The sequence below is a fragment of the Siniperca chuatsi genome, linkage group LG22 (assembly GCF_020085105.1).
Source record: "Siniperca chuatsi isolate FFG_IHB_CAS linkage group LG22, ASM2008510v1, whole genome shotgun sequence".
Taxonomy (NCBI): domain Eukaryota; kingdom Metazoa; phylum Chordata; class Actinopteri; order Centrarchiformes; family Sinipercidae; genus Siniperca; species Siniperca chuatsi.
Window position 1 is genome coordinate 6,896,296 of NC_058063.1, and position 18,086 is coordinate 6,914,381.

Sequence of the window (18,086 nt, forward strand, 5' to 3'; positions counted from 1 at the left end):
GAGAATTACATGTTCTCTTTGTTGAAAGGGTAAACTAGATATGATGGATGGAGTGATGGAGGGGAGTGACAGAGGTAAGGGTCGGTGGAGGGATGCTTAAGGTGGTTGGGTGAATGTTGAAGGAATAGTGGGAAAGGAAAGATGCAGGGTGGAGGGATGGATGAGGTGAAAAAAATGGGATAGTATCCCTTTAACGTCCTCTGACGTCATGCTGATGCAGATCTGCCCGGCTGGATGCGAGCGGAGGAGAGGAAGAGAGGGATGCCGAAAAAATGAAACTCCTCAGCACTAATTTTTCCCATCCCTCTGCAAAAGAAGATGGAGACCAACCCTACAAAACTCTTTATACAAAAGAGCGGATTAATGCCTATTTTCACCACTGAGTGAATGTGAGCATGGTGTCATCGCGACAGAAACTGAGGTAAACGCGACACATATTTTTTAGTAGAAAAGCAACCATATTGAGGTCAGAGGAAAGCGTTGCCAAGACGACCAGCTTGCTAGGGAGGACACTGCGGCGCGCGTCACACGCGGGGAACGAGCGTGAATGCCAGCGAGGATGCGCACGTGCGCGCGCGCGTGCGACAGCTAGCTGAGACGGTCACGGCACCCACACAGCAGCAGCGGCAGCGGCAACAGAGGCAGCATCTTCTCAGAAGACTACCAGACGAGCGCGCAGTCTATGTCCGCCGTTACCGAGACGAGCTAAAGCAAGCCGAGGCTTGCACCGTGACTTGAACCGGTGCTCGGCGGTGTCGGAGTGCTCCTTGAGGGGATTTATTGAGGATTTATCGACGACGTCCCAGAAAAACGCTCAAAAACTGTGTAGCTGCGACCATTGGTCAACACAGGTGACACTTCCCGGCTGTCAAATCCACCGAGACCCCGCAGACACGTCCGGGTTATTTTGGGGTTATTTTGTGGTATTAAGGCCTCGATAAAAACATACATTCTTCCTGAGGAAAACCGGACTGTCAGCCGAGAAATGAATTAATATATTGCCGTGCTGGAGAAGACCGGGACCGAGCCGAACCTGCCTGGGGAATCATACTGTATCTTGCTGTAGCCTACGTGGTGTGTAATGCAGTAGGCTAGAGCAGTTTTATTTTTGGTATTTAGTCTCCACTGTCAGTGTCCAGTCATGAAGTCCCACCTGCCGGCCCGGTTGGATTGAACGAGGTAGTGTTGTCGGGGGCATTTTTTAACGTGTTTTTATTAATTTAATTTTTTTTTTTTTTTAAACAAGCACTTTTTGCTCGCTTGACATTTACCACTGCTGGAGAAAGGTTTAGTGAAGAGGACAAGGAGAAGAAGGACGACATCTCAGGAAAAAAAAACCCTCAGTGGGAACCTGGCACCCCACCAGCACCCGTGGATCACAAATTAACAGGTAGGCTGAGGTTTACATGGAGATGATTCTTACTGAAAAATCTGAGTTACACACTCAAATATGTTGTTTCAATTGATTATTTCTCCTAATTTGTATTAAATTAGCATTTTTAATTGTGTGTGTGTGTGTGTATGTGTGTGTGTGCTCCAGGGGTGTCTTTGGCACCTAAATTAAAACATGTAAGAAATGAGGATCAGAATCAGCAAACTGGGGTTAAAATGAGGGTCCTTCCTTTACAAATGTGTCTTATTTTTAATTATCTTTTGCCTACATGTAATTTCTAAAATATACTTTTGGAAAATTAATGGAGATAGGTCACATGTTGTCAACAGCCCACTGAAAAAATGCATTTGGAGTTGTCCAAAACATGTCTGGAATGAATGACATCTTGTTGTACTTGAACAGTTTTTTTGGCTAATCTGTTGAATTTTGCAGCATGTTTTTGTATATTGTATGTATGTGATTTGCTGTGTGGCGATGTCAAACCTCTTGTGAATGAGTCGTGCTTCATGCAGAGGAGCTGCTCCTTCATAACAAAGGAGATGTATCCTCTGTACCGTTAATGAGGACTTGGACTCAGAGCTCCTCTGGTGGAATGAGAGAAACAGAGGCTGCTATTCAGTAAGGCTGAGCTCATTTCACTGTCCTTGTAACATGCAGAATTTGTAGCTTATTAATCAAAGTGTTTCGCTGAGATTGCATCAATGCTGGATCAGTCATTGCACATATGGCAATCATTGTGCATTTCTTTAATTGTGTATTGTCTGGAATAAGAGTGAAATCAATAGGAGTGGAAGGGAAATTTTGCAAGCAGATGATTGAAATGATGCACACACACACTCACAAAAGTCCCCCTTCAACAGTTTAATCATCCTTCAACTTAATATGAGCATATTTTCATGGGGTCTTTGTACTCAAAAGACCCAGGAAACGCCAGGACCATGAGAACATATTCCCCTAAATGCTCCACACACACACACACACACACACACACACACAAATAGATGCACACACACAACATGAAGAATGGGGTGCATTTATATGCTGTGGCTGATGTTGTGGGGCATTCGGATCGCCAGGGCCTGCTAGATGATAGAATTCAGCAGGGACAAGAAGACCTCTGTTCTTATCAGCGACGACGAGAAGGGGAAGGCAGCTCTGCTCAGCTCAGCTCAGCTCGGCTTCTCTTCTTAGTTTAGGCAGCTAAACTGCCCATATAGCAGATGAGGGGGTTGCAACTGTCCTTGTGCTAAATAGATGTTGTCACAGAGGAGTTGTTATTTATCTTGATGGCGGCTAACTGGAAACTTTGAAGACCTGTGGAGATGTTTAAGGTGGCACGTTAATGCAGTGTGTAGAGTGTCTGCAGGCAGTTGTGTGTGTGAGAGAGAAATACATACAATACAACAGAATGGGAGGAAAAAATCGAATAGAGGGGGAGACATCGTAAAGCATTTCTGCAGCAGTGCAATATGGTGTATTCTGTTTATTCGTTTAGGGTCAGTGGCTGCTATTCAGTGGCTGATTTACAATATGCTTACAGAAACACAAAGGACAGATATCCTTGTCAAGGAGGCCTGTACATGCTACTTTAAGTGCATGAGCATCCTGCATGCAAGAATTTGTTCATTTTTTGTGTCTCTGTGTGTGTCCCAACCAAATGCATGCAAGGCCCCTGAAAACATTGCTCAATGCCATCCATCCCCGGCAAGGTGCAGCAAAGCTGGAGGCAGATGGGGCTGAAGCGTTCAAAGCGTGTTGTCGGGTAGACTGATGGCTCCTAGCGTGGGTCGCTAAGCAGTCAACAGATGCAGGCTAGTGTTGTGACAGGGTGGGTTGAAATAGCCATCACAATCACACTTTCACAGTCCTTAAAATCCCTACCTGTCCGTTTACTGAAGCTAATTTTATCCCTCACTATTTATTTTTACTGAAGATAAATCAGTGACAGAAGGTCCCCCAGTGCGTTAGGATGTTTTCTGACTGTGGAGATGACAGCAGTTGCTGCTAATTTTAGGTGAGAGATGTCATCTGTTTAAAAAATCTTAAGCATTATAGCAGCTGACATGTTGACTGGAGAGCTGGAGACTCATCTGATGAATGCCGGTGAAATTAAATGTTTGTTTTGCAAAGTCGAAATGAATTAGTAAAGCCAAGGCTGGCTGAACACACAAGTCCTCAGGGAGGCGCTGTTGTTCATATCTCCCTTCTGTTACGAGAAGCTGAGAAAGGAAACAGTGTGTGTCAGTCGTTGTTTTGAAGGTACAGAAATGTATTTTCAGGACTGCTGGCGTAATTTTATTTCCCCAACAGCGAGCATTTGTCTTCAACTTTTCAGCTAACTTGAAGGTTCCAAACTGTACAGTTAGTGGTTGTGTAATTGACGGAATATTGTGGAACTTGTTTGCACGTTTGAAGGCTCTGTTTAGAAAAGGTGACTGAAAGCAGTGTGTTAGACAGACACACACTTTATAAATACCAAAGTTATTGAAATAACACAGAAATATGTCTCCTTGGGAAAAAACACCTAGTTTTTCTCTGCTTCTCTGGTAGAAAGTTGATTAAATGGAATAGCTCTACAATGGATGTTCTTTTTATACAGCAAGGCTTGGTAATTGACAACAAGCTGTTCACAATGGGAATATGCTTCTCCTTCTCCTGTGAGCACCAGTCTGCCCATGTAATCACCCGGTCTTTTATATGTGTTTGTTGTCATGTGTAGGCTACCACTCTACCCATTAAATTAATTCGACTTTTGGACTACTTCCCTCATCCGTCAAAGACAGTATGCTTTTGTAAGACCATATATACTCTGCATGACTCCTTTATTGCCTTTATTCCTCATTCCTGTATTCATTTGTTTCTCTTCTCCATCCGTTTGTGGTCGACTCATTCATTTGATTCAAAGGGAGCCTGTCTGTTTTTTGCAAGGAGTGTGTGTCGTTGCTATGGCAGCATCTTTTTGGAAAGATAAACCCCGCAAAGATTTTAAACCTGAAGCTTTTGTTTTGTTTTCACTGGTCTGTATGTGTGCTTCAGCATGTGTCTGTGTATATTAAGGGTGCATCATTAATCAAAAAACAACTGTCACCATATCGACTGCTGCAACGTCCAAATTGTTGGAGGCTACTTTTTTTTTCTTGTTGCTCTCTGGTGCTGAGCAGGATCCCGACATGACATCGTTATGACCAAATACTTTATTACATTCAAAATGAGCAAACCTAAGCATCAGCATATCTTATTTACTCCAATATTTTTCAGCTGGGACAAAAAGCATCTGCAAAAGTTGGATGTCCGTTTTTTGTAACATGATGCAGTATGTGGTGGTGAATGCTACTGATATGGCTATTTTCTTTTAGAGTTATTGAAAGAGTAAAGGTAAAATATTATATTATATTGTTGAGGATTGTTCTCTGAGACAAGTACCTCCATCTTCCCTGCTCAGCCTGTCAGTGTGTCTGTTTTGTTGCAATTCTCTTCCCACAGTCCCTCCACAGTGGCCCATCTCTCTCCTTGTCTGAGCCTGTTGAATGAGATCTTTGCTCTCTGGGGTGCAAGATGGAGACGAGGGGTTAGAGCCATTACTTGTCCCAGCTCCATTCTTCCTCTCCCTCTCCTACTTTATACTATTTTATTTGTCTCGTCTTATTGTTTCTGTCTTTCATCTCTTTCCCTCACACACCCTCTCCAAAAAATTTTTCCTCTGTCTCCTCCGTTTGTATTCAAACCCCCATGTTGTCCGTCAACCTGAGGTGAACAGTGCTGTAGTGTCCCCAGTGGGCTCATTAAGGTTGGATCAAGGTCGAACACTCTCTGACACATTTTGATCGAAAAAACCTGATGTTCGCTTCTCGAGTCTCCAGCCAACAGCAGCAGCAACCATCACATCACCACCCCTCCCATCTCCTGCTAGCACCAGACTGACCACCGGCCAAGATCAATGAACATTTACTCCTCTTTTCTTCAAAGAGATAAAAGCCAAAGGAAGTCACAGAGACAGTGAGAAACCACACAGAACACCAATCAGCACAGAACTGGTAGCTCCCCTCTCAGGTTTGACAGTGCAGGAGGTTGGATACAGCTCCACATTCCCTCTGACAATAGAAAACCTGCAAAGATTAAAACCACTGTTGAGTGATTTTTGAACAAATAATTCCATTCATAATAGAGGTGCAAGGCTACAATGGGATTTCATGCTTCTGTGTTGCAGTCAGGTCCTGAATAGAAAGTATGATACAGATTTGATGGAATCAACAGCACTGGAGTCAGCAACAGCTGGGATTAAATACATCCTGCTTTCTGGCCAATCAGATTGACTGACAGTTGGAATCCATGCTGCTCTGAGCGGTGCAGCTCATCCCTCTGGCAAACTGAGTGACTTCCCTGTATTTCTCTGGTGCATCCATGAGAATTCTACCTGCGTGCTTCGTTTTTGTCCTTAATACCCCTCTGCAATCCTTTTCATAGTCCAGGGATTTTATACACAAATCTCACTGCAACATAACTTTGGAGATTAATGTGTTCATGAAAAATCCCTTTTTTGTTCCCCCATGTTATTCATTACAGTCTTGTGTTGTCTCTCATGCACACAGCACTGCAGTGCATCTTTGTCTCACGAACACACACGGCGTGTTACAATGGGGACGTGGAGAAATTGAGTGAGTTATGGTATTGACAGCATCTCAAGGTCAGGAGTAGCCACATCCTCGGGAGTACTTCACAGTAAACCCTCAGCATCGCAAACAAGCTCCGGGTCAACGGGTCTGGAGACAGGCAGGTAGGCAGGCCGCTATTCCTGCCCTCTTACCCCAGACACATACAGAGAGAGGAGGAGAGAATGTGCTCTGAAAGTCAAGTGACCACGGATGTCACACGAAATCGAAAAGAGCGGAGGTAGAAAGCTGAAGAGCAAACAGGAGGGTGTTTCAGAAAAGCAAGCTGTGAAGGAGCATACTGTACAACATGGAGAGAGAAAGGGAGAGGAATGCCACAACATTACAACACCACCATCTCTATTTTGCACTCCTAACATCTGCTATATGCTACCTCTTCCCTGCTGTCGCACACACATTAGTATGGGCTGACACACCACCACACATATTAGTATGAGCTGTCAGCCGAAGCCCTAATAACTAGCTAGAGAAAGACCAGTTGAATGGTAATGCTGGCAAAGGAAGCAGCAGCAGTAGTGGCTGTGTTGGCCAACATGCTGAAGTGTTATCACTGTGGCTGCACTGTATAATGATGAGGGTTGTTATAAAACACACATATTTCCCACTTGTGCTGGCACACACAGAGTGAGTGCCGGCCACAGTCAATCAAACACAATGAGCCTCCGTAGCGGCATGGCCAGTGGCTGTCCCGTAGTACAGGCTAGGTCGTTAGCCATTTGATGTCCATCTGTTGACATAAGTGACGGTGGGTCGCGGTGGTTGGGTCTGAGGCATGGCCAGAGCTGCCGGCTAATGGAAACGCTCGAGGATGCAGAGATACCAGTCGCTGCTGTCGATCTCCCAGGGGTTACTGCTGCTGTTAAGAGTGCTGCCTGGAGGAGCTCTGGAGGAGCTGTTTTCAGCAACATCAGAATCAGAATCAGAATCAGAAATACTTTATTGATCCCCGTAGGGAAACTCTTTGTTACAGTAGCTCGTCTTTATGTCAGTGCACACAGGAGAAAGTACTAGAAAAAATAATAATACAAAAAAATAAAAATAAAAAAAACATAGTCACTACCTCCTCTGCTAAGACATTTATTGTTAAGCAGTGGATGTGTGTGGGTGCATGCACGCATGTACAGTTGCACGTCACCTCCTCAACCTTACTCTAAGAATTGAACCTCAACCCCTCCACGTCTAAACAAATGGAGCATTTCAAGTACTTCCTTGTGCCGTCTAGCTCCAATTGATGCATTGTTAGGCTGCTGGGCTTTAGCTGTCATGATGGCGGACACTAATGAAAAGAATAAGCCTGTTCTTACATAGTGAATTAGGATGTCTCTTCCTTGACAGGCTCTTGCTAGATTCTGGCTGTATTTGTGTGTGTGTGTGTGTGTGTGTGTGTGTGTGTGTGTGTGTGTGTGTGTGTGTGTGTGTGCTGGTTAGGAACGAAAGCAAATGCACGACAGTGATGAATGAGCACCAGAATGGCAGCGTTACACTTTTGCGCTCGATGATGCCAAGCAGGCAATGATTGTCGCTCTTATTGTTACAATCAGCAAAGAAAACACTAACCCTCAGGATGAACAGGGACACACACACACACACACACACACACACACACCGTGCACATGAACACACGCACAACAGTGAAAGGTTCTGTCTTTGTGCACACACTGAAGCGCAAACGCCTCAAGACCTTTGGTACGCCTTTCTCCTTTGATTTGTTTTAACCACAGGCACTTTGTTTTTGTTTTCTCTTAATATTTAAGGATGCGGCAAGTGTATCTTCCATCCTTCATAGAAAACAATGTGTGTTGGCTGAATCATTCATCTGTAGCTCTTCCCATTGTCTCTCAAGGCTGAAGCAATTCCTCTGCTGACAAATGGTAGCAGGAAAGAGGGGCTAAATTCCAATCTGTGTGGATCACTTCTAGGCCAAACACCGTGCATGAGCAGATTTTTGTGGACTATACTTGCACAGGTAGCAGCTCACAGCACCAGGAACATAAATGTCAGTGTTCTGACTCGCACCGAACTTTATTGAGTGCACTTATCTGCTACCCTCAGGCAACAGTATCTTGGAGAAAATGACTCATCTTCCCTGTGCAGTGCCCTTCATGCGTCTCTTCTGAATGTCTGGAATTTACCAAAGGTGTAAGAAAGAGGGGAAAAAGGTAAAAGAACAAGATGCAGATTTTGTGGTAACACATTTAAGAATTTTGAAGGCAAGAGTGATCACAATAGGAATATAGAAGATTAGAAATACAAGTATAGGAAACGTGGACTGTAAAAGTAAAAGAGACAGAAATGTATAGGTTGCATGTAAAGAGAGGAACAGCTCACCATTAGAGGAAGAAAGATAGGGTCTTGTCACCTTAATTAGCCAGGGTAAAGGAGTGTAACCTTGATCACATGCTAGTGCTAACAGCTAATGAGTGGTGAGATTGCTTTGCTGGGATATATGTTAGCGTGTATTGCTTTTAGATGACGGAATGCATTAGGGTGGGGGTGTTTCTGCAAAGACAGGGACCTGGGAAGAAAGCAGCCAAAACTCCCCTGGTGCCTACATGAAACAATCTCTTTCCATTTAGGTTTGAACTCCAGGGACTTGGAAATAAGAAGGGGAATAGGAGAAGGGGGTGGCGATTTAGAAGGCTGCAAGTCAGCAGGATTTCCTGGCCCTGTTTTTTTACTGCCTCTTTCTCTCTCTCCTTTTGTGGGGAATAAACACATCTCAAAGGATGAGCTCTATCTCTCTAGCTGGAGAACGTGCTTCACATTCTGGAAGAGAGAGCAACCGCAAGGGTGTGTGTTGTGTAAGTACAGTTGATGTGTATGTGTGTACTTGACACATGTATTCCTCCTTTTGAGATTTTGTTGAAATAAATATCTGAATTGATTTTCCAAAGGTCTCTGAAAGACTGCCCCCTGCATTGTGTTCTTGACATCTTATTTTGCAAGACTTTGACAAATCTGAAGAGGTGGAGTAGTATTGATTCAAGTCGGTGAGCCAATATTTCATAATCATCACTAAGATAAAGAAATTCCTATCAGAGAATTATTGGATCCACATCCTCCAAATCTTCAGTTGCCAAAATCAGTCTACATCTCCTTTTGTCACCCTAACTAACCTCCACCCATTTGCCCTTCCATCCCTCCCTATTTCTTCTTTGCCACTGGCTACTCTCCATTTTCTCCTCTCTCCACTTAATTAACCCATTGATCAGGATGCTCATAAATTAGTCCTCTGGAGAGGCCCTGCATAGAAAACTCTTCCCCGTCTCTCACACCCCTCACCCAGAGCCATTCTTTCATTGGCCACACTGTTACAATCAAGGTCCCTGGGTCACCCTACCTCAGCTGTGTCATCATCTGGAGCCAAATGTATTTTTCAAAATTTCAGTTGATTCAGCTGCTTACAACGGGGTAGCGAAAGCTGGAGAGCGTGGAAAGAGGAATTAAGGCAAGTAGGGAGCAGGGAGTTGGGTGGAGGTCAATGCTGCTCTTGTACAATCCCTCAATTCATTAGACTCACATAACTCAACCTTTTCATGGCACCTCCCTTGTGTCTGTAAATGTTTTCCCCTTCCTTCCGTCTCTCTCTCTTGCTCTCTGTCTGACCTGTTCTCCAGAGCAGGATACCGGGTGCCTGCTCAGAGATTTGGCCAATTAGGAGGATTTCAGAGATCATTATGGAGGGAGGCCCCTCTAACACCACCTCCTCAACATTCTCTTGCCTATTTCTTCCATTTCTGTCCTGCCTCTTTCCTGTTTACATTGCTTGTACGCCCTTGTAAGTTCTTTACCACAACCTTCATTGTTTCTCTTTTATTATCGTACCTTAATTCTTCCATGTTTCTCCCTGAATCTCAAGACTGCTACACTCCCTCTGCACTTAAATCCTCTTCACCCTTACCCTCCATTATGTCTGTAATGTTTTATCTGTGCCTTGCCCCCAGGTGCATGACACCCTTTGCCCCCTGTCTAGTTTTCATTCTTATCTAACGGAATGTTTAGGGGTATGGATCTGAACCAGGAATATGTGTTATCTATGGTTCAGGGTTGGTGGATGGTTTGATTTAAAGGCTTGGCTCACTGGTACATGATTCATTCATATCCCGAGGTCTCCGGCTAGAGCTACAGCCAGGGACGGGAATTTTAACTGAGCCAGAAGCTATGTTTGCGCTTGTGGAAGTCAGTTAAATATAGAATGCTTTGGCAAACTGCAGAGGGGAATGCATATAGAAGAGAAATATTTTCTGTTAAGAGTGTAGCGACAAGAACTTTGTCACAATAAAGCTCACGTGGGGTAGACTTGGGTGGCACAGAGGAAATATACTTACCCAGCACCATAGTGAGCTGGGTTTACTTCTCAGCTGTGGTGCTTCCAGCTACCCTGGGTGCTTCATCAACATCTTTGGCAGGTACCAATTGGGAAGGAAGCCAGTCATGGATCACATCTTTGCTGCACTACGGTAGCGGCTCCACAAGTGCCTGTGTAGAGTGTGCTGGAACCTTAAAGTATCAACCTTGGGGCACATTAAGCCCATTTTGTTGAAGCTCTTCATTTGCAGGTGAAAAGACTAAAAGACTCCATGTCTTTGGGACAAAGCCTGCACCCTCCCTAGGCCAACAGAGGGCGTAAGAACTGACCAGGCCAGCTGTGTGTTGGCCATTATAGATGTGTACACAGGGTGGGAAAGATGGGGGGAAAAAAGAAGCTCTCATATAGATGTGTTTTTGTGGCTTCAAGGTTAATACACGACAGTATTGCATGCTTGTTGTGTTTGATATTCTTTGTAACCTTGGCAAGTTGTACTTCTGTTCTTTCTGAAAGGATACCTCTTACAATAGTGATAAAAACATGCAGGAGCTGGCGCCATCCCTTGTGGCCTTCTGCAAAACAAACAAACAAAAGGCAAATACTGTGATTCAGTGGTACAGAATGCCTGCAGGGCTAAGAAGAGCTGAGCATGCCCAGGGGTGTGGTGAATGGATTCCTTTCTGCTCATGTTGTGACCTACTGTTGCTAAGGCTTGATGGAAGAGATCCTGAAGAAGATGTTTTTGCCATGCTGAAGATGTTATTGCCATGTGTGACTTGAGAGATCCAACTCGTGGGGTCTGCCATGGGGTCATCTGTCTATCTGTCTTTCTATACAGCCATCTTTTTCTGTGTGTAATGGGGATTTTTTTTTTGTTTGTTATAGAGGCAGGAGCAAAATGTGTTTTTTGAGCATATTATGAGAATGAGGCATGAGAAATCAGTGGCTTTTATCACCTGCTGTTAATATCTGGGGGAGTTTGAGAGCCTGAAGTTCTGTGGAGGTGAGTTGTCCTCTTTGTTGTCTGACCACGTTGTGTTGTAAATTGCAGGACTGCTGACTCCTGTATGCCTACGCAACTCTCATGGCTCAGTCTGTCACGCACATGCACACACGCAAGGACACACACATGCAGGTTTACTAGTGTCGGGTATTTTTCACTATAGCTGTCACTGCAGCATAAGAGTAAATATGTTTTAGGGAATAATCTGATCTGCCAAGTGCCCTCTCTAGCTCACGAGTTTCTGTACAACAGTTATAATGCTATTATATTTACTCTTGTCAAAGCCAGACTTCAAGGTCAGTCACGACAGACAGGGATTTAGAGTCAGAGCTGAGCAGAGAACAAGTTAAACGTTGTGGTTTAATGCATTAGAGTAAAATGGTTCCCAAGGGTTCTACAAGTCAAGGTTAGTGATAACACTATCACATGGGGCTGGGTGGGAGAGGGCGGGGGTGCAATATTAAACACCACCCCAACTTTATACCTGGGCCGACAGAGTCTACAGAGATTTGCATAACTGTCAGCCCTTCAGTCAGCATGTTTATATGCATAATGTTATACTGTATGAAGAATCTTATTTACAGTTATTATTTACTAGAACATTGTCAATACGCTTCATCCTATTTACGTCCAACATTTTCATCACCTGTGTAATCTCAGTTTCCATGGAAATACAATATTCAACATATTCACCAATGCATAGCTCTGCAGACTTGCAGATGCTTGGGCTGTAATGGTGCATGTCCTTCCAAACCATTCAGTACACAACTTTTAGTTTGGTATGTAACTTGTTGCAGTTCGAACTCCCATATGAAGCAAAAATGTATAGTTTTTTTTAATCTAACAGTTTAATTACTGTGCATGTCTTGGCACGTCCAATATATGTAGTAGTGTGCGATCCACCCAGAAAGCATGGCGGTGTGTTGTCTTTTAGTTGAACACTTCTAGTCAGCCTGTAAATGTAGCAGTGAGGTAAACACAAATTAAATTAAATGTGCTCCCAAATCGTTTAAATCACCTACATTTTTGAGTATTATGGTTTCAGAGTACATTACAACAAAACTGGACAATGAGTAGTGGATCAGATAGAAATTGTGTTGAATAGGGATGTTAATGATTAATCACTCATGAAATTTTGATTGATAAGATTATATGGTAACACTTCATTTGGATAGTCTGCCTACAGATAGTTTATAGAGTATTTGTAACATTTCAACTTTGTCTGTACATGTTGAACAGATTATCAGTATATGTGACAATTCATGAACATACCCTAACCAAGATGTTTTTTGTGCCTAAGCCTAACCGAACCTAGAAAACTGTTTTATTTGTGAAACAGTTGAATCTCAACAAAAAAGCTTACAAGTTACAAATATTAACCAACAAAGTATTAAGTTGGAACAACATTGTTTATTCAACACTGCAAAACTTAAAAAGTTAATGGACAGATATGTTCTCTGTAAAGAACACATACTGAACCGTGATCTCAAATAAGACCTTATTTCAGGTGTGAGCTATGGAGTACGAGGACTTCATGACGAGTACGAGGACTTCATGACGCATGATTCTTTAAAAACCCTTTCCACCTACTGTACCTTAATCCCCACCATTATCCTCAACATGGAAGCATTAAAGTGGTGGTAAATTATGACTTGCAGTCAGTCATCATCATAAAGCTCTGTTCAGCTGACACCAGCCTCAAAACCCCAGCTGTAAGTACCCAGCATCAAATTAGAAGGCTGGGCTTTTTTCATTGCAGTCTCATATGTTTGTAGTTCCCTTTCCTTCAATACATTTGAGAATATCTATCCTCAAAGTGTTTGAATCCACCTAGTTATAGTAGCATTTGATATTTATTTTACCTTTTGTTTATGTTTTATTTATTTCTATTCATGTGAGAATTGTATTTCTTTTCTTTGGCTTTGAAAGTTTCGAGTCAAATTCACTGTATTTCAGCCCAAATGGTAGTTTAGGAGTGCTGCTGCCAGGGCTCCTTGTTTTGAACAGTGACACTAAATCGGAACCAACATCCAGTCTATCATATTATCTCAAACTGATGCGTGATGGGCACAGACCCTGGCACAAAACAGGGATCATCATTCACTCGGCTGTCTGTGTCTGTGATGGAGTAGCTGCTGCGGTGCAGGTCTATTGTCGGTTCTTTGCGTCCCATTATGGACGACAAGCAAAGCACCATCCTCATATAAACAGCTTCTCTACACTGAGAAATAAATGAAAGCATCTTGGAGAGATAAATGCAAAGAGACAAAACAGACAAATAGATTTGTATTTTGAATGGGTAGGATTTGCATTTGTGTACGTGTATGCATGTGTGAAACAACAAAATACACACATACTCCATGGCTTATAATTACTAAGTTATATTTGAACACACACACACACCACTTTGCACATGACATATACAAACAGAATTGCATCCTGCAAGATCATTTGAGAATTTGTGAAAAATAAATGTACAGTAAATTAATGCAGACACACCGAGCATGCTCACACACATTCTGCACACATTATACTAAATAAAAGTATTATATTGTCAAATTACCATACACACACACGGGCACACGTATACATGATTGCACTCAATGTAACACATGTACACACTGTAACGCATGCCGGACACTTACCATAAACACACACACCTGTACAGACATGTGCATACTACGCTGATATCACATACACAATCTCTTCTTAATGGCTTAGAAGTGATACAGTTAAGTGCTTCTTTTATTTATCACTTGGAATAAATGTCACATCAATGGCTGGTTTGCTGATCTCTTGCATGAGGCACACCGGCAAGTTCACAGGCATTACGCCTCGGTACCTTTGTCGTCAAGGAGAATATTAGTTTTCTTCTGAAAGGTCACCCTAAGTACCCTGCTCTATCAAAACACGTAAGTCAGGGCGTCTACCTGATGTGAGGCGAAGTGTGATAATACAACTACATATGTTACTTTAACTCTCTATCTCATTTTCTCTCCCTCTATGTGGTTGTATATTTATAAATATCATTAATAATCAGAATATTAGTCTACACAGATTAAAATGATTCTGGAAACCTCTGCTAATGGAAAACCTATTCTGCTGAAATTCTATTGAGCATAAAGGAGCTTATCACTCAGTAGCTCTCCAAGACAAGACTGTCCTCACTGTTTCCCTCGGGAGCAAAGGTAGAAGTAGCACAACGTTATTATAGCACCACAAAACCTGTTTGGGAGGTCAGAATGGATTGTTAGTTGTACAAAGTGTCTAACTTTGACACTAGAGATCGCTGTTCGCATCCCGTTCCCCTACCAACAGTCAACGTTGGTTTCTTTTAACCACAACCATGAATGTTTCCTAAGCTCACTACTTGGTTGTTTGTCTTTAAAGCATGGTCACAATCTTTTTCAAACTTCAGTCAAGTAGTTCTTCATTTAACCATGACCATATTTTTTTCCTTAACTTCAACCAAGTAGTTTTAGTTGATGAAACTTAAACCAAACCTTAACTATAGAGGTGGAAGTTTTTGTAATGGTCATATGAGTAATTTTCTAGCATCCCATCTCCTACCAATAGTCAAAGCTGGTTTCTTTTAACCATGATTATTATCTTTCCCTAACCTTAACCATGAAGTTTTTGTCACCTGAACTTAACCAAACCTTAACCATAGCAGTTTGAAAGGTCAGACAATGCAGTTGACATAAAAAACTAGGCATTACCAAGAACTATTTTGTCAGAAATGTTGACAACTCAAATATCTTGATGGTAGGAAGGCTCAAAACAATGAGTAATTTTAAGTTGTAGGCAGTACTGGCTTCTCTTTTCATTCAGCTTATGCACAGACACATACACACTCATAAACACACACAGGCTAAGGCTCTCCCTAACTTCCCGATCAATTTCTCCTCTTCTTCCTCCATGCTAGCTGCTCATTTCTGTGTGGTCTCCACTTATAGTTATGTAAGGCCCAAAGCAGGTGTTGCTGAGAGATTGTGTTTTTCAAGCTATTTTTGGGCGCAGGTGGACACGGACAGTCAAAGCAACACATCAATGCTCCCCAGACGATCCTGCCATTTGGGAGCCCAGATGTTTCAGCTCTGGCAGGAATCGACCTGTGTGTGTGTGTGTGTGTGTATGTGTGCTCAAACTAGCATGTATAGGTGCATTAGCGTTCCAAGCACTTCACATTGACATTGCAGAAAAACCGCAAGTGCAAGGCAGCAAAATAATATAATTGTATCTGCACACACAATGTCACAAATACATTTATCTTGCACTTAAAGACTGTTGTGACACCAGTTTAATAGCCTCAGGCCGGATATCTACCTACCCTGCAGTATATACATTTTGCCCCATCATGCCACACAACATACATGTTTCTTAACGGCTGTGAAGGGAAGATAAACATCCTATAGGCTACGTGTTTACCTGCAGGTAAATGCAGCGCAGGAACATTATCCGTGATAGAGCCATTCTGCCGATAAGAAACAAAATAGGATCTGGAGCGCGGCTGGGCCTTGACGATGAGACATCCGGTCAGTATACGCATATGTCTGTGTCGTTGTGGTGCATGAATGGTGTGTGATGTGGAGATTAGAGCCCTATTTCAATGATAGGGTTGGCTTTTAGAGAGTGACGTGTAGCCTGACTGATGCTGCAGCTCTGATGTAAAGGATTATCCCATTACTGAGACCTGGGCATTAGCACTCAGTCACTCACCTCAGGGAATGACAGACGGACAGGAAGAGAGAGACAGGGAGAAAACGGAAGGACGTGAGATATGGCGGGGGTGGGTGTGTGTCTGGGGTGGGGGGGTGTGTGTGGGGGGGTGTTGGATGAAGTGAGGAAGAAACGGAATAGAAAAGTGAAAGTGATGATGGAAAAGGGAATGAAAGGGAGATAGGAGGGAGGGAGTATAAAAGCAAGGGTTGAAGTGAAAGACTGCACTTTGCTGCATGGATAGAAATAGAAAGGGGCAAGAAGCAGCAGCAAGAGAAACCAAGACAAGACATTACAGGGGGGAGAAGGGGAAAGCTGGAACACTAGATAAAAGCCGATGATGAAGATTTGATAGTGTGGCTGTGAAAGAGATAGAGTGCATTAGGGAACAAAACCATGAATGATGCATCAAAGAAAGGACTGTTTGAGTTATTGGAGCTGGGGCTGGGAGTGGGGTGGAGGGGGTCGCTTGAAAAGAGAATTTTATAAAAAGGGAAAATAAAGGCGATTGGCAACAAAAGAGAAATGGAGGATTACTGTCGATGGCAGTAAGACGAAGAAAAGATGGAATGAAGGGAAAATAGGTGAGATTAGAGGCAACAGAGAGGAGTTATTCCTGGTCCAGTGTGACAGAAAGAGGGAAAAAAGATGAATGAGGGAGGGATGGATGAAGAAGGTGATGTGTATATGAGCCGAAAAGGAGAGCTGGAGGGGGAAATGCAAGAAAGCAGAGAATATGGCTACAGAGAGAAAGAGAGAGAGAGGCTGATGAAAACAGAGGACAGGTCATTATTCTGTCAACCTCTTTCCCCTGTGGATTGATCCAGTGATCTGGCTCGCCTACACACTCATGCACACACACACACACACACACACACCCGCGTGCACAAACACACACACACACATACAGGGGCAATATACGTTGAACCTGCATTGATTTGATTGGGGTCCTGTCTGGTCCTGTGTTGGCTTGTTGTTTACGAGTTCTGTGTACAGCACATCAGCGCTTGTACACACTCACACAGCACTGTGGTTTACAGCCTGACTCCAGCATTGCCCTTGAGTGTGTCCATAACTGCAAACAGAACCTCCTGTCAGCCATACTGAATCTATAAATTTATTTTGTAAAACTGACAAATAGACAAATAGACCTTAAGAGGACTGTAAACCAACGGTCAAACAAACATAAGATTACTGAAATGTTTTATGAGGATCACTTTCACAAGCATGGCCTGGTCACTCCTATAAAACTCTTTGTTAACTATAGACAGAAGCTGTTTCACTGAAATGGGGCATTAAACCATTGTTACGGACGTTAAAATTTAGTCATGGTCATGGGACAGGTAGCGGGCAATGGTTATGTATTGCTATTACAATAGTAATCACTCAGAACAACCTTGGCTAGCTTTGGCAATATCATGGGTATCATTTGGATTAAAAAAAAACTGTTCTCATAAGCACTTTTGCTTGCTTGTTTGCAGTGTTGTTTCTAAAAACCTACTTTGTTGCCTGAAACCTTTGTGAGAACATCTCAATCTGTGGTCGTATAAGAGGAGTAAGATAGGATATGTTGGTACAAGCTGTTTGGCAAATGGCTTTAAAGGTTAGAAATGCACACTGAAGCTAAGTTTGTTGTTTAGACTTGGATTTGAGTGGGTTGTGCCTCTGTCAGATATAGCCAGCAGGTAAACCGCACAGCTTGCTGTCGCTTTTCAGCAACAGTAAGTGAATGCAGTAACACAAACTGAGAGAGAAATTGAGATGAAATAACATCTATTTCCCTGATGATATCTTTAGAAATTTAAGTAGTAGAAGCTGGCACCCAAACATGAGTGGGAGTTACGTGATTTGAACAGTCGGGGAGACAGAGACAGTTCAAGTAAAATACTAAATGGCAGTGAGTGGTTACATTATATTTAATGAAGAAGCAATAAACATGAAAGAAGCTGTGATTAAATATATTTGCAGTGAAATATATTTTTCATTATACAC

The 18,086-nt window shown here is 42.8% G+C and overlaps 1 protein-coding gene across 2 annotated transcripts in view; it reads left to right on the top strand.

Moving 5' to 3' along the window:
* The first annotated feature begins 229 nt into the window (after window positions 1-229).
* Window positions 230-18,086, top strand: part of nlgn2a (neuroligin 2a) — a 185,081-nt gene continuing 167,224 nt past the window's right edge. For both annotated transcript variants that reach the window (XM_044182805.1, XM_044182806.1), the window contains exon 1: window positions 230-1,390. The gene's annotated coding sequence lies outside the window, so the exon portion shown is untranslated. The remainder of the gene's footprint in view (window positions 1,391-18,086) is intronic.